Below are 24,438 nucleotides of genomic sequence, written 5' to 3' on the forward strand. Positions count from 1 at the left end.
CTTATAAAAACATTTGTAAATCCAATGAGAAAACTAGTTTCATAATAGGTTAAAAAATACTAAATTCCAACGATTTTCGTAAATATATTTAAAAAAAAAAAAAAAAAAAAAAAAACTAAAGAAACAGTGAATGTGGGTGTGCATATTATCAATTCATTTATGGTTGAACTATCCCTTTAACGCCCTGTTCACATCATCATAGGGGAATTGAAGAAACTAAATTTTCCACAATGTGTGTGTGAATGAGTGTGTATGGGTGTTTATACTGTATTGTCGCTGCGTAAAACATATGCTGGAATAGTTGGAGGTTCATTCCGCGGCAACGAGCTCTGAAATAAAGACTAAGCCGAAGGAAAATGAATAAATTATTATATTGTAATGTATTGCATTACATTGTTCTTCAGGGAAAAAAAATAATAATACTGTAACTACTCCAAACAAAATCTAAATTTATAATTGTTAGTTTAATATACCACAGTAAAATAGCAGTGCTTATGCATGCCTTAATTCTTTATTTGCCAGAAATAAAACCTCATATGATTTGAAATACCAATATCTGACAACAGTACGTGAATCTAAATAAAATGTTTATGTTTAGAGTTATATTAAATTAATTATATTATATTAAATTCTGCCAACAGACTCAACAGATCCATACTTTAGTTCTGCAATGCTTGACATCACTCTGTTCAAAGTAAATGGGAAGGGTCAACACCAGTCTGATCTTTCAGTCATATTAAAATTTTTATAAGTAGTCGTGACACCCAACCCCACCCCTAATCCCAACAGTCATTGAATGATAAGCAAATCATGCTACATTGTACAGATGAGATCGCAATTTAGGGAAAATATCTAATTCCAATTTTTTGGCAGATATTGAGATTTCGATTTGAATTTCATTTTGTAGTCAAGCTTCAGCTCAATCTGTATTGTAGCTTCTTACTGCTAAAATGCAGTAAGTGTTACTTAGACAAGGAACTTAAAACATATCAACTTAAACATTTATTCAAGTTAATTTTTAAATAGTCAGAAATTAAACACTTATTTTTCTCAAACAGTAAATAAAATGACCTTACATTTCTGTAAACAAGTTGAACTCAAACTATGGAGATAGAGTAGCTTATTATACAAACAAAAAAATATAATTATAAAAATACAGAACACTCAGCAAACTAACATGGCTGAAACATCTCTGAAATTGTACTTTGCTTTTGTTTGTTACTAGATTGAGTGGCAATACTTTCAGTTGACTTCTTAGCAAGACACTTCTCATAGCCTTTTTTTAGGTGCTGGTTGTTGTATTTCCTCATGCTGTGGCAACAATTCTGACAAATTATCTGGTATTGTTCAGAGTCTGTGAATTTGAAACCAAAATATTCCCTTATTGATGTCCTCTTTTTTATTGATATTAATTCGTCTATTAATGCTTCTGAAGCAGGAAACGTCATCCTCCCTCTCTTCCATGCTTTCTTGTTTGTTTGTTTTTTTTGTGGGCATTAAGCATAGTTCAGTTGCACAATTCTGATTGGGCAGAATAAAAGTGTGCTCAGTCAAGTGGCTAGTAAGACTGTCACACATGGACAGCAGTCATGCATTTGCTCTAGGCTGGGGAAATTAAATAATGCATATATATTTCATATCGCTGCCTCTTAGCTTAAACAATAACATTTCAAATCGCGATTGCAATTCAATTTCGATTAAATCGCTCAGCTCAACTAGCCAGTAAATCAAAAAGTTATGAACTGCCATTGAGATTGTGTTGTCAACACAAATGCACCATTTGAAAAAGAGCATAAGATTTCTTGTCTTTGCTTTAGCCAGAATTGAACTCTCTCAAAACCAAAACCTTTGCACTTTTAAAAGGTGAAAAAAAAAATTCTCAGACTACTTCATCTAAATTATGTTTTACCTTTGAGGGCATCCCCAAAGGAGATTCTATCATATTAAACTGGCTTTACGGGACTTTTGACAACTTTTTGGATTGGTAATGGTGATGAATTATTGGGCTATTCTGCAAAGTGCAAAGAGTAAATGTCTTCAGTACATTAGTAACAGGCTGTCACATCCTGTCTAAATGTTCTCCATCTGCGGCGGGTGTGTGGCATGGGTTTAAATATGACTGCGGGAAGGTGATTTTGACCATACAAAGTATGTTGGCATACTTCCCTCCTTTTTCCCTGACCCATTAGCAGAAGCATTAATCGGTGTCCCTAAATGCCCACAACACTCCACTGTACAGTATAAGGATTAGTTTGACAAAAAAAACTCACAACTTTGAAGGAAAAAAAGTTTCAATAGATGACATTTTCAGTAAAAAGCAAAAGTTTTTTTTTTATAGATCCTTCAGATTTCTACATTACAGTATTAAAACGGTTTAAAAATGAATGAAAATGAAAATCTATTATTATTTGTGACTGTGAATAAAGACAGTATTAAGCTGCACAGGTATTTTTAGCAATAGTAAAAATAAACTGTATGAGTCAAAACTATGAGGTTTTTATTACCGAAAATCATAAGAACATTAAGCAAAGATCACCTTTCGTGAAGATATTTTGTAAATGTCCTACTGTAAATATATATCATAATTCCATTTCTGATCTTTAAAGGTGACTTTTTGATCTTCTCAATTTTCATATTGCTTTTAAACCTTCAGACTCATGATTAAAAAAAAGTTATTATCTCTAAGGTTTTGTTTTATTATTTATTAAAGAGCTTTATCTCAACCAAACATTGTCCTCTCCTTACAAGCCATACAAAGGCTTATTTATGCAGCTTTAAATCATTATACATTTTTGTTCAAAAAAATTTTTTTCTTTAAAATGGACACTAGTTTTATGGTCCAGGGTCACATTTACTCTCCTTCATTTTATTCATTTGTTTTCAGAACACAGATAAAGATGTTTATTTCCCTCAATTCAATCCAAACTAAAACCTTTTGCATTAAACAGCACCTAGTTTAATCCTCCTTCAAGACTGAAGTCTTTTGTGTCTCCAGAATGTGTCTGTAAAGTTTCAGCTCAAAACACCCATCAGATTATCTGTTATACCTTTCAGAATATTAGAATGTTCTGCTCTTAACACAATGTAGCCATTTTCGTGACCTGTGCCTTTAATGCTAGTTCTCCCTGCCAACCGTTCCCACGTGCCTATTAGATTGTGCCTCAGGCCCCATTTACACTAGTGCGTTTTAGTTTTAAAGCGTTTTAGATCAAAAACGATCCGCGTCCACACTAGCTTTCACCTAGCGTTTCTGAACATATCTCCGTCCACACTACGCCACCAAAAATGTTTATCACGTGACCATTCGTGCACTGCGCGTTCTAGTATAAACAGGAAGCATGTGTTTCGCTCGGCATTTGGTTATTGTTTGTCAACAAACGGCGGTTCAACAATGAACACGATGGCAAAGAAAGCAAGAAAGGTATTTTTGTGGACAGACGACGAGGGCGAGTTGTTACTAAACGTAACAAATGAATAACTGCACAATGGTGCCTGAAACAGACAATAGTGCAAACAACGCTCCCGGGTCTGCTGTCTCCCGGTAGCATTAAAGGCATGTGTTATAGGGCTTGACGAATAAGGGAAGGATACGCAATGACACAAAAGCCCCAACCAGGTAGCGAATCTCAGCAGCCATGCCTCCGTTTTCAGATGTCTCCGTTTTCACCCCATCCACACAGAGACGGAGCGGCAGCATTTCAGAATGAAAACGGGCTCTCCAGCATTTCCAAAACGCTTCGTTTTCGGCGCTCGAAAACTCCAGCGTAGTGTGGACGGATGGTGTAACCGTGGAAAAACTTATGCGTTTTCAAACTAAAACGCATTAGTGTAAACAGGGCCTCATTCTCTGCCTAGGCTGTGGCAGATACAGTGACAGACATGAATAAAGCAGAGCTCACGTAATGTTTATGAAAAATACCACAGTAAGAACTTTCCCAATTACTATTAAATGTATTTTTTGTGGACCGAGCCGATGGAACAATGAGTCACACACAAGGTCGTTACAAAGTTCAAGCGCACGCGCACACACACACACACATACACACACATACATACACACACGCACAATATAACAGTTTAACTTTGCATCGTTTTTAAACTCGTATGTGACAGGATACACATTAATATACACTACTGTATTGATATCTGTTATGTTAATGTACAAAATAAACCGGATTTAAAGTCCACAAAATGGGATTGAAGCGTCATCTTTTATAATTGTACTGATATGCGGCTGTTGTGATGAAGTAAAAATCGCTGTAATCTAGGGATGTAACGGTATCAGAATTTCACGGTACGGTAATACCTCGGTATGAATGTCACGGTACGGTATTTATTGAATCATTTACAGGAAAAAACAAAACTTATGAAAATACTCCAAAAAAGTGCCAAAAGTGTCAATGACATACAAATTAGCCATCTATCTGTAAGCTTTGAAACAGGAACTTCAATTTTAATAACAAAAAATTATTAAACCATGTAAAAACAATAAAGTTTTAATTTAGTATTGTTGAAAACTCATCACATTCAACATTTAATCACACTCAGCCCATCTACCCAGATGAGAGCTCTGCTAGTCGGACTTCTCATCAAGCATCTCCCGCTGGATCTAATCTCACTATATTTATTAAACGGGATATTTCATTTATCTTGTTGTCTTTATCTAACGACATATTCCCTGACTTTGGGCATTGGAATCTATTACTTGTTCTCAGGTAACGTGTTTTGGCTGAGCGCAAAGATAAGTTAATGATTAATGGAAGCACGTCCATTCTGTATATTGACTGATCGCTTGCCTTTATTTCCTATAATGTATAAACTTATTGTATGTTATACTTTTAAAATGGCCATTATCGATTATTAAAACTGATATTCAGCAAAAGAGAGGCTGTGTTTCGTATTTTCACTGAAATTGAAAGGAGGCAGTGTTTTTATCGGCTCCGTTTTGTTATAAATATCCACACAGTGAAAATGACGCTCATCTTATGCAGCACGACGCCTCAACATGTCTGCTGTCTAAGTTGCTAATATTAAAATGAAAATAGGCAGTTCCTTAAATCATGTTTACATTTTATTGTTGAGAAAGTGAAACAACGAAGCCAGGGTGATGTGAATGAAGTTATAAAGTACACTGTTCCCTTTGAAGATTTACCCGTGTCCTCGGTATAATCTGCTTTTCCATATCAAACTGAGAAGAAGAGACTGCAGCCTTGATCAAACTTGCGAAGTCTGAACTTACACGGAGAAGATGCAGGACTGAACTGTGCGTGTTAGGCTACTTAATATTCAGGAAAAGCCCCAATCAGAGAGGCGAACGTCTGCAGCCCCGCTTCCGTTTTCAGATGTACATGACAGTTTATAAGTATCACACACCAGACGCGCACATTCGAATGATATTTAACATGAAACTAACCAGATTGCGCTCTTTGGCGCGGCTGAAAAATGAACTGCGTCCTGAGCCGTCGCCGGGCGCCGCCGACAGCCGCCGACTTGCGGCGCCGGTGTGTGTATCCTGATAGAAACCTATGTTTAGAATTCTAAAATACATGGCGCTGCGCGGCGCGCCACCGAGCGCCGCTTCTGGTGTGCGACCTGCTTTAGAGTTTTCCAGCTCTTTTCATCCCCGCTTCTAGCAGCACACTCCATTTCCGCATTACTGGATCTGTAGCGACAACAGACCGCAAGGGATGATGGTCAAGCATGGGCTGATGGCAATTGTAGTTTTCGCTACATCCCGTTCGCTTCATTCGCCTGAGCAAATTTTCTCAGAAGACCTATAGTTTTACCGAGTCATGCGACTTCGGTAATATCGAAAAAAATAATATTGCGGTATGACGGTATTTACAATACCGTTACATCCCTACTGTAATCCATTAACATGCACTGTTTTAAAAAATGTTTAAACTTGTAAAACTCATTCTTGATTATATTTGATGATGACAGATGACCACAGAGAGCTGAACAGATCTTTTAATCCCAGTTGTTTTGCGCACATCCTGTCTCGTTGATATTATTATACGTGTTACTACGGAGACATGTTAATTCATGGCTGTCAATCAATTGAGGGGGCAGGGAAACTGCACTTCTACATCACGTTGCGGTGAGCCTCAAAATGGGAAGGATTTGGATCCTATTTTAACTTTAGGAAAAATTAGAAAAAAAGAGACTTATTGTGTTTATGTCAATCAAGTGTGGACACACTGTACCTACAGTACACCTAGTTCGGTCCAAACAGCCTACAAAAGAAGATTTTTTTTAATCATGGCCTTTAAAACTCTCCGTAAGACATAGTAAAATTAATCCACATGAATCAAGTGATTTAATCCAGGCTTTATGAAGAGCAGAAATCACTTTATATTAATAAGTTTAACTTTTACTCATATCAAACGTTTACTAACAGTTGCACATAAGAATCTTAGGGAACTTGGGATGTTTACATTCATTATGTTGTATGTGCTAGATGTTTGTGTAATGATACATTTTTTATGTGAATAAAAGCCTAATTTAAATCCCTTAATCATACAAAAAGGGTATTTTTTATTTTATTTTATAAGAATAATTTTAAAAATTAAAGAATACATAAATTAAAACACTCCAACAAATTGCCAATAAATTAATAAATTAAGATAATGATTTACCTATTTGAATGCCTAGATGATTCAACAAAATGTACAAATTCTAAAGTAAATAATAACTTCAGTTTCCATCGGTCTCTCACACAAACGATCACAATTATATTGATGACTTAAATAGTTAGTTCTCTCACAATTTCATTTCTCAGAATCATTTTTTCACCCTTAACTTGTTCCAAAGAAGCTTGAGGTTTTTCTGTCGAGTACAAATGAAGATATTTTGAGTGTTGAAACCTGTAACCATTGACTTCTACAGAAAATACATATGAAGTCAAGGGTTACAGGTTTCCAGCATTCCTCAACATACTCCTTTAGTGCTCAACAGAAAGAAAAAAAAAAAAAAGACAAAATATTTTTGAATGAATATTCATGACCGAATTTGGATTTCTGTAATTTTTTAAGTGACACTTTCGTGACAAAATTATTCATTCATCCATTTTCCTTTAGCTTAAGCCCCTTTTACACAGTGATACTGATAAATATCTGGAAAATTTTCAGAACGACTTCAAAAAAAGTGCTGTTCACACAGGCAAGGACATTCTAGATTTTTTTTCGAAATAGGCCATTCACACATCCATTCCAAAATACAGGTACATTCTGACATCATTAACCAAAAAGGACCTCTAAACGGCTGCGCTTGTATTTGTAATTATTTGACTACGTTACAAACTCTGTGGATGAATAAGTATTGTGAACAACTTCGTTGAAAACATGGAGGAATGTCGAGATGTACATATATGTGTTTGTGCTGGCACTCACCAGCTGCTTCAAATTCACAAGTGTCAAGCAACTGAAGCAAGCTGTGCTTAAAGGTAAACAAACAGCGGCTTACCATAAACATTTTATCGATAGCTTTTTACACCTTTGGCGTTAAGAAGAAACATAGAAACATGATCTGAATAACATGCTAGTTGTGTCTGGAAAAATATTAGAAAAATAAAAGGTTTTTATTTCTCTAGACAGTGCGGATGTTAACGTGTCTAAATGTTGTGATTGGCTTAAGTAGATGTCTCACGTCAGCGTGTTCTAAGGGTGAACATGCTCTTTCCAGCAATCTTCCTTCTGCTTCACACAGTGCAGCCTTCCGGCAAATTACCGATAATGTTACAACTTCTCTTTCCAGAAAATTGACGGAACAAATTTACTGGTATTTTCAAAAAGGGCCTGTTCACACATACAGACCTTTCCGGAAAATTGCCGGTAATTTTTCAGAAAGGTCTGTATGTGTGAAAGGGACTTTAGTCTCGATTTCAGATATCACCACAGCGCAATGAACTAAATCAACTGTTATTCTGGCATATGTTTTATGCAGCAAATGCCCTTCCAGCTGCAACCCAGTACTGGGAAACACCCATACACTCATTTATCCAATTCACCTACACCACATATCTTCGGATTGTGGCGGAAACCAGAGCACCCAGAAGTGCCACATAAACACAGGGAGAACATGCAAACTCCTAACAGAAATGCATCCTAGGACTCAAACCAGCAATCTTCTTGCTGTGAGGTGACCGTACTAACCACTGAGCCACCATGTCACCATAAAAATATTAACATTGCACCACAATTTATACCTTTAAATAATTATGAACAATCCATTTCTCCAAACATGTCAAAGATAATAAAACCGTTACACTTAAGCACTCATTAATAACAGTTTTGGCCTGACACGTCGTCTCAGAATGGAACATAAACATCCACATGTCAGATTAGCTCCGGTGTGAGAAGTACACTTTTAATGCGCATGGGGTGCTCACTCACACCTGCGTTTCTCCATATGGAAATCACAGGTAAAACATCAGTCACATTAATTATAAATGATGCCACCTGCTAACCTGCGTTCTCCATCCAGCTACTGTGTGTGTGTGTTTGTAAGTGGGTGCTGTCAGGAGGGAGGGTGACTTGCATAATGTAGCCTTTGGCAAAGTGCCATATCATATAATGAGTGAAAGAAAAAGGGCTATGAACTGCTGCACTGGGGCTAAATTAAGAGAGACAAGACTGCTCCTGCCTACAGGCACATCCCCTGATACACACACACACACACATACAGAGTGCGCATATGCTAACGCGGTCCATCAACACATTACAAAACACAGATTGCGTGAGACTGTGTTGGTAAAGCCCTCATTGACCAAAACAGCTCAAAATAACACTGTTACAAGAGCAATTTAATAAGGATTTATAAAAATGAATTAAGTATACAGTAGGTTTGCATAATATTTAGTTCAATGTAATGTTTGGATCTCAGGATGTGCGATGTCAAGTAGGGATATTATTCAGGCACCACAGTTCAGAACAAATGCAGATTAATTGCATTGTTTAACCATAACAAGGTGAAGTCTCTCATTTATGTGTTTTTAAGACCTGTTACTTTGTAAACGATTTCAACTGTTCAGGATTTAAAAGCATTCAGCTGCAAGAAATTGTGTTTCTAGGCTTAAAGATTAATATAATTCAATGTGTGAAGCATATAAAGAGTTATTTTACACTGGGTTATTGATATACATTATTGTAACTGAATACAGTTACACTTTCCAGCAACAAAAAAAACAACTCACAAAAACAGATTTACTTAATAATAATAATGATAATAATTGCTTACATTTATATAGCATTTTACATGCAGGGGGGAATCTCCGTGTGCAGCATCCACCTGGATGATGCGACGGCAGCCATTTTGCACCAGAACGCACACCACACACCTGCTTATTGGTGGAGAGGAATAAAGAGTGATGAAGCCAGTTATGATAAGAGGATGATGATCATAATGAACAGAGGCCAGTGGGAAAATTTGGCCAGGATGACTTTTCGAAGGACATCCTGGGATTTTTAACGACCACAGAGATTCAGGACCTCGGTTTAACGTCTCATTCGAAAGACAGCGCTCACTGAGCAGTATAGAGTCCCCGTCACTATACTGGGGCATTAGGACCCTCCCAGACCTCAGGTTGGGCGCCCCCTGCTGGCCTCACTAACACCACTTCAGGCAGCAACCTAGCTTTCCCATGTGGTCTCCCATACAGGTACTGACCGGGCACAGCCCTGCTTAGCTTCATTGGCGACCATGTGAGAGTTGCAGAGAGCTAGCTGCCAGCTACTCTTTTGGCTACAGAAAAAAACAATGACTAGCCTAAATAACCCATTTTACCTAGTTAAGCCTTTAAATAACACTAAGCCAACTACTAATATCTTGCAAAATAATTAATAAAATATTATGTATTGTAATCACGGCAAACACAAAAGCAATCTGTTATTATATATTCTAATTATTATGTTTAAAAATGTGCATCTAAATTTCCTGTTTAAATAGTACTTAAATTTCACAGCAAATAATTTTGTCTTCAGTTGTATACAGAAAAAAATGTGCCACATTAGTCAGATTTTGATTCAATATAATGCAGCTTTAATGTACTGAAACACAGGTTTGTATAATTCAGTAGCACTAAAATAACTAAGCAAAAAGAAGTTGTTTTTTGTAGTTTGTGCTGAAACAGGTTATCCTGTTCTTGGTCACACACAGAAAGATTCTGGTAATGTTACCAGTTCTAATGAACCCTAAACCTGCTTACACAAAATATGTCAGTTACAAAACCGCTCATGTTGAGATAAAAGTAAATTACATAAATAGCAGTACAACCAAAATGTTACTTTAAAACAGTATTTTATTAAGAAATTACAAAATATATTATGAAATTATGTAAGAAACACAAAGTGCACCATATAGATTAGAAGAAGTGAACCAACCAACCTAAACACACACACAACTGACTCTCCAGCAAACTTACAAACCCTGAAATTTACCTCAAACATTAGAACTGAACGCTGGGGGTATTCACTAACAAATGCTTAAACTTATCTGGTTATGCCACATAACCTGCTTTCTGGAATACCCTCAGCTTTAGTTATTAAACAATCTAGACACCATCATTGTATTTTGTACAAAATGGTTGGATGGGTTTTCCCTGCACGAAAAGAGAAAAATGCATATGCTTTTAATTCACCACTAGGGCATTATTGGCTCAATTGCCATCCTATATTTGTAATCTTTTATCATATTATACTTGTAGTTATAGTACACAAAATTCTTATAATTACATTTAACTGTTCCAAGAGTGTGACCCTACATTAAAGTCTGGAAGAATCATGTAAATGTTTTATGTAAATTTGAAATTTGTGATATTTTATGCGTGTCTATTTTTGTATCTAATACTTTGTGCTGGCATTTTGGCCAGGACCCCCTGGTAAAAAAGATTAATATCTCAATAGGAAATTCCTGGTAAAATCAAGGATGAATAAAAAAAAAAAAGAAAAAATATTTCATTTCTCCGTTTTAACTTTTTTAAAACATCACATCAACACATTTGATTTCTTAACCGTAACATACTAGTAATTTACCAGTTAAGACTGCATGTGTGAAAAGACTGGATTTCCAAGTCTTATTCACATTACAATATATACATGACTTTCCAATAAGAATAAAAATCAGGGTCAACATCATTCATTCATTTTATTTTCGGCTTAGTCCCCTTATTAATCTGGGGTAACCACAGTGGAATGAACCGCCAACTTATCCAGCATGTTTTACACAGCGGATGCCTTTCCAGCCACAACCCAACACTGGGAAACACCCATACACTCTTACATTCACACTCATGCACTACGACCAATTTAGTTTATTCTATTCACCTAAAGCGCATGTCTTTGGACTTGTGGGGGAAACCAAAGCACCTGAAAGAAACCCACATGAACTTGGGGAGAACATGCAAATGCCACACAGAACTCCAACAGACCCAGCCGAGGTAAAAACCAATCCAAAAAAGTTCTTTATGAATAGTAACTTTTCACAATTACTGTAATTTTAATAAAAGAGACTTATTAAAAAAAAAATAATGTACATTACCAACTTTCAACTTTTAGATGATAGTATCATTTTATCATCTTGTAATACATTTCTCATTTCAATTATTATAAACTCTTTTTACAAACAGCCTAGAAGCCACAGACTAGAAATCCATACCGCCAATTGAAAATCAGCAGTCGTCGACCACTAGCACTTCAGATAAAGTGTTTCTTTATTATTCCAGACTCTTCTCCAAGTTGCCCGTCTCAAGTCAGGTAGAACTAAATCCTGAGTCTAAACCCTCATTAGAATTCGTAGCGAACTGATCAGTGCTTCTGGAGAATTTGTGGCCTTGGATGAATTAAATATTTAGACGTGCTTCAGTCAGTTGGATCGAGCTCTGGCTCTCTTTTCAGCCAGGCCTCTATTGAGGGAAGGTTTCAATTGGTCAAGAGCCACTACAGCACTGAATAATTCAAGTCTTTCCAAAGGTGCAAGACTCACACCACCACACACACACACACACACACACACACACAACAAATCAAGATTAAGCCCAAAAGTAATATCCACGTTAAAAACAAAACTAAATTAGCACTCTGATCTAGCATTCCCCTCTCAAATCAACTGAATTGTTTCTTTATTGGTCACTCATTTTGTTAATGTGTTACTGTAAAAGTGTACTAAGTAACTACTTTGCACATCATGGATGACAGACCGTTACGTTTATGTTGTTTGTTGCACTTTCTCTGGAAACAGCCCAGTGTCAGAAGCTCTCGGGGCCTCCTTCTGGGGCTGCTACTGTGACAAAAGTCTCCAAGCAACAGTTGGCTGTGAAAAGACAGCGTACATTTTATCAAGTAGTAAACTTTGGTGCTTAATTTGACTCGAGTTCAAGCTACAGACCATTTTTCCTGGGGAAGATTATACAGACAAAAACAGTTAGTGAAAGGAAACAGGAACAGAATGCCAAAGTCCCAAGATGCAATTTTAAATGGATAAATGTGTGAATGTTTTATTTTTAAAGGGTTTGTTCACTCAAAAATCATCCTCATGTTGTTTCAAAGCCCTGAGACCTTCAAACATTTTCATAAAACAAATTAGGATATTTTAGATGAAATCCGAGAGCTCTCCGGCCCTTCATATACAGCAATAAGGTTGGCTGATGAAGATTAATTTGGCATCGTACGACGTCTAATGAGAAGCATAGCGATGGAAGATCATTTATGAATAATTAATTAATTCATAACAATTAATTATTTGTAGCCTACCATTTCATCTATGACCTGCATGGTCTTTGTTTTACACATTAACCAAATCATAAATAAATAAAAGACAAGCTACACACAAAATACCACCTGCCAATCACATTTGCATGGGACTCTTGCATGAAGTAATTGGTCTTGTTATAAGGCCATCAACAAACTTTGTAAAAAAAGGTGAACAACCAACAGAAACCAACCAACAGTATCTAAGGTACAAGCGTGAGAGCGAAAGATTGAAGTGGTGTACTGACGCTGTTATAGATTCAAAAGACCGAAGAGTCGTTAAATGGACACATTATTTAAAAATCACCTTTACCAACTATAGTGAGACGCGATCCCGCGGTACATCCTTGATAAAATGTCTGACATGCACTGCTCTCTGGGGTTTTGTGCTCAAAGCACCCACTGACTGCTGGAGCTCAGACACGCACATATGATGTATGTGTGTATGTGAGTGTGGTCACATGATGTGTGTTTTCAGCGGTATAGTGTGGAAGGAGAGCTTTTCAGAAATGCTAGATGAAATACCAGTGAGGACGTGGATCGTGTTTGCTCTAAAATGCCATTTCAAAGCTAAAACATATTAGTGCAAATGGTATTTTTTTGTGAGCGGGTTGCTGCTGCGATGGAGGTCTATCCGTCATCGGCGATGAAATCATCTATCGACCCAACCCAAGACAGCAACATTATAAAGACGTTTAAAGTCCAGAAACGGAACCAAAAACACTGTCAAAACACTCAAAGTTGTTGATTGAAATCATATGAAGCTCCAAGATCCCTTTTTATGTGCCAAAAAAAAAAAAAAAAACTACATAGATGAACGAATGACCCTTGTGATTAAAACAGATTTATCATTTTGGGGTGAACTAATCCATATATTTCTTTATGCATTTTGCACACTACTGCCAGTGTTGTAAAGTGCTCTGCTGTCATCTTCTACTTGAACTGCTGATACCATCACATCATTCAAGAGATTCATTCAAGAGATTCCCATTCACACACACTCCCACCCATCCTTTAAGACAGACATATTGTGAGCCCCGAAGCTGTTAACAGATGTTTTGTTTGAAGGCCTCAAAGAATCCTGCTAGATTAGAGCTTGAGGGAAGATTGTTAAAATGAACGCATCCATTTACAAATCTTAGACACTGCCAAATTGTTTGGTGGTTTTATTTGGTGTTGTAAAAAATAACTGCATGAAGAAATGCAAAGAACTCTACAATATGTCTTTGTAAATATAGTTACTGTGAAAAGGGGCAAAAAGTTGTTGGTGTCATACCAAGATATATACCTAGAAACTGCAGTCAAACATCTGTTGTAGTTCTTTTTTTGTGGTTTCACAAAATGTATGCTGCTAAACCATCTATTTCCAATGAGCATGTGCTGCAACTTTAACAGCAGGAATAAAAACGGCAAGAGTCTGGGTACCACATTTTACGTTCTAATGTAAAATATCTACATCTTTTCAGGATCACATTGGATGTTGTTTATTCTAATCAACACCACTGCATCAGTTGTGTTTTTCGCAATTTTGCCATTTGCAGTGCTTTATGGGCAATTCTGGAAACTGATATTGGTGACAAGAAGTTTACTGCACTTTTAGGAATATGACATATACAGCATATAGGCAAAATAATAACTGTCAAAGGTGTCTATATGTGAATTTCGGATTAATTAAATTACATAATTTTAAGAGCAAGAAAAAAAAAACAGGATGTTCGCAGGCCATCGGTAGTTAACATTCTAAAACATGGGGGTGATGTCTCTAAATGAATCCTCTGTGAAAAAATATTAAATAAAACTACAAGAAATAGGCTGCTAGTTGCTATTAGAAAAACTGCCTATCCCTACAAAGACGAGGCATGACTCAAAGGTTGATATGTTATATTGGACTGTGAGCTGTAATTGTAATTCCACAGGGTGATAAACGGCACAGGTACAGATCCTGGCTGTGAATAATGAAAAGGTTTCATCATCAAAACACAGTCTCCGTTTCAAGTTCAGCCTTTTTTTGGCTGGATTGATGTACATGGATAACAGAGCAGCACCCAGAGGATATTACAAGATATTACATAACAAATTAGCATAAATAAAAACTCACGCCAGCATACAATCATGCTGCGACATGCTTCAACATGCACTCAAGACAAAGACACAAATAACCAGCTCAACGCCTCTTTGAATGGCATTTCTTTAAACACTAAGCTTCGCTTTGCCTTGACAAATTCAGCAGACAGTCAATCTCTGCCTCTTCTAGACTGAAATAATGACTCCCACTCATATTAACTCCTGTGAGACATGACTGGTTTTGTTTCATCCCAAGTTTTGTTTTAGATTTTCTATTTTGTGTTTTTTGATTGCATTTTAATAGATGATTATTTTATTACTTTTTAAAATTGGCAGTTAATGCATCATTATTTAGCAATCAAAAAAAATGTTATCATTATTCCTTTTATTTTGAGAATTTTACCGTTCTACGTGGTTTAAAAGAAAAATATGAGTTGACATTTTTAAGCTGAATTAACTTGACTTTACAAGCCATTTCAAAATTAAATTACATTAAACTCAAAGACGGTTAATACTGGAGCTACCAGGATTCTAGAACTACTAGAATGGCCATAGTGATCATTCTGTCAGTTAGAACTGAACTGAATTATCAAACTCGCATTCAAAGTTTATATTGAGATTTTAGAATAAAGCGTTGAATGTCAGTCCTAATATATTTTATGAAGTCATCATCACCCTCTTTTTTGTAACATAGCCCATAATTTGAGTAACTAGATCGTCCCACAGATCCTTACTTTGTCAAGTAAGTGGGAGAGCCAAGTAGAAAGACTTGATGAAAGTTTGAAAGACATAACTAAAGTTTTTCCATTAGAAAGTTCTGTTTTTGTTAGCAGAAATTAAGCAGAAACAGAGGCTCACCGAAAACGTAGAGAATGCTGAAATGCATGAAGTCAATTTGACAATTCTAGCCAGTGCGAGTAGAAAAGCTCAGAACTCTTGTGTATTGCAATTTTAATAAAATAGTTGAATACAGAATGAAATGTACACATTTAGGAAAAGTCAGTGTAGGTTACTAGAGTTAAAGCGATTTTATTTTAATGTTATTTACTAAATTACAAACATTTAAGATGGTCAAAATGACTACCTCAGTAGTTCTAGTGTATTTTTTTTTGAACAGTGTACCATATAATAGTATGAAATTTCTGCAATTACTAAAGTTATATCAAACTTTCTTTTTAAACTGAATGACTTTGTGTTTACTGTAATGTAATGAAGAAATGATTTTTGATCAACTTTATGCGAGTTTACAGTATGTCTTTAATGCAAGACTGCTGATAATGAAAAAATGACACATGCAAATTTCATATTTAAACAGCAGTCTTTCTCTGCTTTAATATTAGGTCCATGTTTGCCAAAATCTGTTACATGTCCCATTATACTGTCTGTCAGTTCCAATTTTATGACTGAATTCAACGATTCTTTGATGTTTTTAGAATTGTGAAAATCATGGAGCCTTACTGAAAAACTGTAGGTGGAAAGACATTAAATGAGAATTTATTATTTGATTTTTTATTTTTTTTACAATTTAGACTACACTTTAGTGTGTGCCTCACTAAATCATGTAAACCATTATAAGTCGACTTAATCAAAATGAGGCACATTTAAGGTCTACAAGCACTTTTGAGTACGAGTGTTAAAAAGTAGTTTAAAATGCTTAATAGCTAACATGCTGCAAATATGCAGCCTAGCCTTTACGTACTTTGTGTGCATTACAACAGTGTTTTTAAAACAAAATGGCGACAGTTGGCCATGCGTACTTGTAGCTTCATTTGCGTCTTTAGAAACCTATGGGTGACATCACTGATACTACTATGTCCATATCTTTTACAGCTTATGGTTGTTAGTAACTCGAGCTGAACGATTGTAGCACAGTTGTGCTACATATGTGCACTGTCAACTAGGCTATCGGCTTCAACTGACATGACAAAAGTTGATCTGAAAGTCATGAATGCTAAGGACATTAAGTTACTGCAACATTACCCACTGTATAGACCATGATAACATTAACCTTTAGAGCTTTGCTTTTTTTAGTAAAAAAAAACACTCCACAATGGTTGAACTGAATACATAAACAAAAAACCAACACCAGTACAAATGCATCATTGAGAGCTGCAATCTTCCATCAGAGTTTGATATACAGATCTGTATTTATAGAACCGCTAGTCTGGAGAAACTATAGTTCCATTAGCGACTCCAGCCTCAGACAAACTGATAAATTGAGCTAATTCCTGCAAGAAGACAACCGACAACGTCTCTAGTTACTCTTTCCATTTTTTTCCCTCTCAAAGGACTAAATCAATACAAGGTTGCTCAGATTCCTTGCCTCATCTCAGCTGGGAGGATTCTGGGTAACTGAGTATCAGAGAGATATCACATCAGCTCGAGCTGGAATGAAAGGCAACGTGATACCTGCTAGGATCGCTCCGATAGTGAGCAACCAAGAAAGAGAAAAGAGACCAAACAAGAAGTAAATGGGAAGGAGCAGGAGGTCAAGTCAGATCTTTATCTCTTTCAGGATACAGATAATGAGAGCTTTCTCTCCATCTCTCAGGTAAGGCTTTCACCTGCAGCAGACAGATGTCATACTGTGAGCTCTGCAGTCTGCCTCTCCGCTAATCAACACTAACTCTTCCAAATTATCAGGCATAATTCGCAGGAAAATGAAAATGTTTTGATCATTTACTCTACTTCAGCTAGTCCAAACCTGCATGACTTCTTTCCCCAAGACATATTCTTTCACAATGATTTTTTATAGGAAAAATTAATGTTCAAGTTCAGTTGCGCCTCTCTTTACATGTATTTCTCTGATCATCTGCTACCTGATCATGAAAATACCTGGGGTTTGTTCCAGAAAAAAAGGTTTACGGTCCATCTGCTAACCCCTGAACTCTGCTTGATTAACCCTAAACCTGCTTACTCAAGGTACATCTGTACCAAAACCAGTCCCGAATGCAAGTTCAATTAACTCAGTCTATGTTAACTCTGAAGTCAACAGACATTCTCAACAGAACTCTGAAATCAAGAGTCACCATGGACAGACACCAAAAAGCAGCATGACACACCTCTTCTCTTCTTCTGTTACATGGCTAGTTATTGTCCCCATGGTAGTTGTGCTTTATTTTATATAACTGATTCTAAATCCTTTTTTAATCAAATAAATTAATTGAAATAATTATTAATCGAAATGAAAATAAATAAAAAAATAAAATAAAATAAAAAATTATTGCATGATAATGTAGGATAATATTTTTATTGCTTTTATTTTTGCTTCCACGTTTGTTATAAGGTCGAATATCTTTCTATCATAAGCAATACATTTGATTGAAAGCGTTAAAAAATAAAATAAAGCAGACTGACCACACAAGATGGACATAAATAAATATACTTTACAATAGTTTTTAATTGAGCAATTATTAAATATACCATATAGCGTAAGAAACACACACACTCTTAACCCTGAAACAAAGCATAAGTTAATATGGCAAATTAAATACCTTTAAAAGTTACCTCAAACTTTGGAACCAAACTCTGAGAGATTACTCATTTTGACCATTTTAAGTGTGTAATATTATCGGGGTGTGTCACATAACCTGCTTCCTGGATTACCCCCACCTCTCCCTGCCCCCCATTTCAGAAGCCACTGGACAAAGGTAAGTGCATCTACATGGGTAAATTTCACTCTTGCCAAAGCTGTTCAAGCATGTTATGCTGGCTTTCAGTCGGAAGATACAGGACTACTAACACACATCATCACAGATATGATCTGCCAGAGAGATTAACTTCTCCATTTTCAGCACGCATGCAAACTGCCTGAAATTAAACAAAAAGTTCAGTCACATCCAGAAGCTCAACATTATTTTACATATTCATTTTTTAAATAAAGGCACAGTACATATCTTGTTTCTTTCTGTGAATGAAGCAAAAATAAAAAAAAGCATCAAACGTGTAATAGTTAAAGTGCTTAAAATGTGTTTCTTTCATCAGAACATATTTCAGAATATGATTAAGGAATTACAATATTTTATTTTAGAACTATGATTTACAGAGGACTAAATGTCATTCATTAAACTTGTGATGGTTATTTAGAAGAATAATTATTTGGATTAAACATTAAAATATTCTATTTAACTCCAACAATGCAACCACCAAATACTAGATAAATGCAATTTCACATCGCTAAACTTTGCAACTATTGTTAAATCCTTGTTTTACCCATTTTATTAAAATGGCTTTATTTTGAATTAAAATAAAAGTTGTTATGATATTGAATATATGAAATAATATAATGTATAATAAATTATATATCAAGTACAGATCAGAGTAAGTGTTGTTTTAATTTTTACATTAAAAGGGCACCCATGATGAAATCTTTCACTGTTAGGACCAGCCTGATCTCATGAGGAAAACGTAAGTATTTTACGTTTTGTCAGTTTTGTGGCTAAATACAAATTTGTAAAAAGTTCACTGGTATTAAAATGTACGATTTTAAAAAGGAGGCGTGGCACCCAATCCCACCCCTAAACCCAATCGTCATTGGGTGATGAGCAAATCGTACTAAATAGTACGAATAAGATTGTACAAATTAGCCACTAAATCAACAAGTTACAAATTGCCTTGAGATTGCATTGGTTAGGACAGAACTGTGTAGGTATACTGTGCATGTACACTGTCATATTGGAGTGATATAAACACAATAAGTCTCTTTTTTTTTTTCCTGACGTTAAAATAGGACCCAAATCCCAATGATGACCCCATGTTTCTATAGTAACATGTATACACGTCCATAAAATTATTTTTTTTTTTGGCAAATAAACTGGGATTCAAATATTTGTTACAACATTTTTATAAGTTTTATACATTTAAACCATTTTTAAAATAGAGCATGTTTGTAATAAAGACAGTAATTTCAGAAAGGCTAAAAAAAAAAAAAAAAAAACACATCATTTTAGAAAGGCTTGAATAAACTCCACCACAAATACATGAAAGTAACTTACTTGGTATTTTTGACTAATGAGCTGTATTTCAGCTTTATCCAAGTCTGTCACTGTCACTGTCCTGTTTATCTGACGTTATGCATGATGAGAAGCAGAACACTGGGTGGGGATAAGCAGCTCATTTGCATTTAAAGACAAAAGCTACAAAAACAGCTATAATGTATTCAGACACCAAAATGGGCAGATTCTGGAGGCTATGATAAATAATGTGATGGGTATTTTGAGCTGAAACTTTACAGACACATTCTGGAGATACCAAAGTCTTATCTTACATCTTGTAAAAGGATTAAAATATGTGTATTTAATATATTATAAATAATGACGACAATATCATATTAGCTATATTCTGACATTTTTTTTTTTACATTTATGAGGATATTTTTGTAGATGTAGAAAGCATACAGAACATGTGCAAATATAACTTGAGATGAATATTTAGTTATCTGCCTCATCATTGACCCATTTGCACATTTAAGATTAGGATTAGCTTTCTTAAAACATACTCGCATGCTATGAGGCCAAGTGTAAATAGAACAGCTTTCACAAATTAGATTTGTAAAAACACAAAGTGACAAAGTGGTAATTGGCCCCAAGGCTAATAGTATAAGATTACTTGTGAAAACTTCAGAGTGAGCTCACAAAATTTCTCCTTCAAAGGCATGCAATTACATCTTCCTTCAGCTTCCTCTGTCTGTGCTGTAAAGGCATGTCTGAACAGGTACAAGATGTTGGTTACAATTCTCACAGCTCCAGCAAATCATCCCCAGACAATAATAACATCAATACTCTGTGACAAAATATAAAATCTGCGCCTACTGTATATGAGCACAGGTGTTAAAGGGATAGATAACCCAAAAATAAAATTCTGTCATTATTTTTAATCACCCTTTACTTGTTCAAAATTTGTTTGAGTTTTTTTTCTTCAGTTGAATGCTTGATATTTTGAAAAATGTAGGTAGCTGGCACCCGTTGACTTCCATGTTTCTTATTAAGGCTGAACGATATTGGAAAAATCTGACATTGCAATATTTAGTTTTTAGAATGCGATATGAATACAATTTCACCAGATGGTTTGAATAGCTCTACTTGGAAAAAAATATATAAATTAGGACTGATTATGATGAATTTCTAAGGATGTGAATCATGTATAAATAATAACAAACATACTGCAAGCAAAAATAATTACAATAGCAACAAAAAAAGTAAAATAAACAGGGCTTAATGGTTTTGTGGAGAGTCAAACAGTATACAGGTATAAAAATTGTATTGAAAATAAACACTGTATAGACTTTGTAGTGTTAATTCAGTACAATAATTCTCTTTAAGTTTACACATTTATTTTTTTGTGCCCAAATAAACTCTTTAAACTCTTGAAATCCCTTTAAAACGGATGCAAATTATAAAGTTTCACTCTGTTATGGCCATACTTTGCTGTGACTCCACAAATCTCACATATTCACTCTTGTGGTGATCAATTAAAATCCCACTCAACACTGCATATCCTGGGATGTGACTATATACACGCACATTGCGATATCAATGCTGAACCGATATATTGTGCAGGCCTATTTCTTATTATGGAAGTCGATGCGTCTTAGTAAACATCATTCTAAATATCTTATTGTTTTCAACACAAGAAAGAAACTCATGAAGGTTTAAAGGAGTAATTGATAAGGTTATTTACATTTTTTGGGTAAACTTTCTCTTTAAGCAGCAGAAATAACATTTCCCGATTAATATACAGGCTAATGGGAGCAGTACAACACTCAATAAAAATAGGTTTGCTGTTTGTTCAACCTACTTATTTAAAATGAGCTGAAATAAAACAATCATTTCTTTTTTGAGCAAGATAACATAATTATTTTAATCCACACAAGTTTGTAAAAACTAATAGGTTAACTTAATTCCTTCTTGTAATCTCAACACAAATCGATTGTGTGGAACCCAGCATTTTTACAGTGTGTGGCACAGGTGTCAAATCCAGTTCCTGATGGCCGTAGCTCTGCACAGTTTAGTTCCAATCCTGCTTCAAAACAATTACCTGCAGGTTTCAAACAAAACTGAAAGACTCAATTAGTTTGATCAGGTGTGTTTAATAAGCGTTGGAAATAGCAGAGCAGCAGCCCTCCAGGAACTGGATTGGACACCTGTGCTGTATGGTGATTTGTATAAAAAATATAGTTATAATTAATGTAATAATAGAGATTCAACTCACCATTGCAAATAAAAACAAACAAAAAAAAAAAGAAAGCATTGCAATATAAATATAAATGCATTTGAATTTTTAAGTGCACATGTACTTTTTGCAATAATGTAAATTTCTTGACAATTGTGAGATTACCCATGATGTAAGAGAGGTTCACATATACACTGGTGTGCTTACTATAACTGGTAATACCGGAGGCCTTAAATGTTAAGACTAAAACAAAATCTTACTTAAAAAAAGAAAAGAAAAAAAAAAAGTCAAACAAACATAATCATGTTCCACTACTACACTTGATTTTGGTTTTATTGTAAAAAAAAATAATAATAAAAAAAATTTAAAAAAAATGCTAAATGTGAATCTATTTTATGGCATACTTTAAAAAAGATGACCTAGTATTCAACAATTTTTTAAATAAATTGGTCATACACTTCAAATTTTCAGATTTTTCATAGTATATGTATAAATTTCGGTATTTTTACCATAAACCAACATATCAACCATTTTGTAGAGGCTGATATTTTAGAAATGATGAGATGCGTTTAAAAAAAAATGCATTGGGTATGTTAACTAGCGACATTAGGTGTTAAGAAATGCAATCCAAAAGTGTGTTTTCTTGGTGGGAAAGTTAAAGGGTAAAAACAGCTTGCATAACTAATTTAACTCAGTTCAATTAGTTACAATTAACTAAAAACATATGTTGTCATGACTTACTGAACTGATCACATATTTTTTTACAGATCATCATTTGTGACTAGGCATGAGACGATAACCATTTTTTTTTTTTTTTTTAAGTTTACCAAGGTTTGGAAAAGTCAAGATTTTAAAAATCGCCAAAATTTTCTGCTATACCATTCCCATGGTACAGTATATGTAAGATTTTTTTTTATTCACACATTTTTAAATTTGTCATTTTAATCTGTGTTTTTGAAACAAATGAAGAGAGCAGAAGTTAATGATTCATTTTAAATATTAAGCCTGACATATTTACTGTTACAAAATATTATAAATGTTTCTCAAAATAAGATTTATTGCGTTTAAAGATGAAAAATTTTTTTTGTTTTTTTACCCAGACATTTAAAAGGAACATATTTTAAAGTTGTAATCACAATACTGTCAAACTGTGAAACCTTGACATTATCAAGCCTGTGTAACTCATAAAATTAAGTTTGAACTTATTGAATTTAGTCTAATAAGTTACAATTAACTAAAAACATGTTGTCATGACAGATTGATCCCATAACTTGTATGGTGTAAAAGTCACTATTTGTGACTAGGCATGAGACGATAACAGTTTTCAAGTTTGACAGCGGTTTGAAAATTTTTGCTATACCATACCTACGGTATATCTACGATTTTTTTTTTTTTTTTAGGACAACAGAATCTCCAAAGCAGTAAATATATCCAAAGATGCCGTTTTAAATTATAATGAAATCTGTGTTTTTAAATTAACGAAGGCAGCAGAAGTCAATGCTCTAAAATATTTTAAATGTTTCTCAAAATAAGATATATTGCAATCAAAGGTGAAAAAATTTTGTCTTTTAAATGTCTTTCACCCAGAAATTAAAGAAGAACTTATTTTAGAGCAGCAACAGAGCCAAATACCATCAAAAATTATTTAAGGTTATCACAGGGAATCATGCCTATTTTTGACAAGCTCATTCAGATAAAAAAATAAATAAAAATAAAAAAAAATGACAGACAGAGGTGGAATAGTTTAGGTTGGGAAAAAAGGCCATCATGTACTATATAATAGATTTAAACCAGACTGAACTAAACTAAACTGAACTTCAACTATGAAATCTGGACTTTACTAGAACTATGTTAAGCTGCATTGACACAATCTACATTGTAAAAAGCGCTATATAAATAAACATTCATTGAATTGAATAATACTTCCACACACACATACCCACACATGATGCTTAAAGATCTTTCTGCAAGAAAATAAAACAAAACGAATGAATAGTCCAAATCATTTACAACCGGATAAAAGGATTATGCAGATTCAGAAACTTGCAAAACGAGTTCCACAATCCCCAGTGCGCTGTAAAATCACTATAGAAGATATTATAACTGTACATCACGGTTTGGATACACAAATAACTAATACTTATCAGGCTGTACACAAAAATTAATAGAACAACTCGACTTTTTTTACATTTCTACTCAAGTATTTGACATTCACAATTTAATGTGCTGCTTTCCATGTCTTTGTAAGTGATTCTGAACTTTTCTAACTATTTTTTTTATGTGTAAATGGTTTCAACCTTTTCTTCCAGTGTACATTTGCTTTCCACAGGAGCAAAACTCTCCAAAACAGACCTTAAACCCTCTCTACTCTCGAATAATGTTTAGGAAAAGGATAAGAGGTTTGGGGTCAACAGATGAGATGAGCAAAAGCAGATGTTCATAATGACAGGAGCACAAGACA

General features: G+C 34.8%; 1 protein-coding gene and 1 long non-coding RNA gene across 3 annotated transcripts in view; both read right to left on the bottom strand.

The window, feature by feature from the left end:
* Window positions 1-24,438, bottom strand: part of mgat4b (alpha-1,3-mannosyl-glycoprotein 4-beta-N-acetylglucosaminyltransferase B) — a 271,310-nt gene that overhangs the window by 244,759 nt on the left and 2,113 nt on the right.
* LOC147833918 (uncharacterized) lies at window positions 1,221-9,986 on the bottom strand. The gene is made up of 4 exons (XR_015507323.1): window positions 9,720-9,986; window positions 8,071-9,629; window positions 5,865-7,814; window positions 1,221-4,257 (listed from the first exon to the last, which is right to left on the bottom strand). It is a non-coding gene; the product is annotated as an uncharacterized LOC147833918 (long non-coding RNA).

This window comes from Danio rerio, chromosome 14 (genome assembly GCF_052040795.2).
Source record: "Danio rerio strain M-AB ecotype USA chromosome 14, GRCz13ab, whole genome shotgun sequence".
In the NCBI taxonomy this organism is placed as follows: Eukaryota; Metazoa; Chordata; class Actinopteri; order Cypriniformes; family Danionidae; genus Danio; species Danio rerio.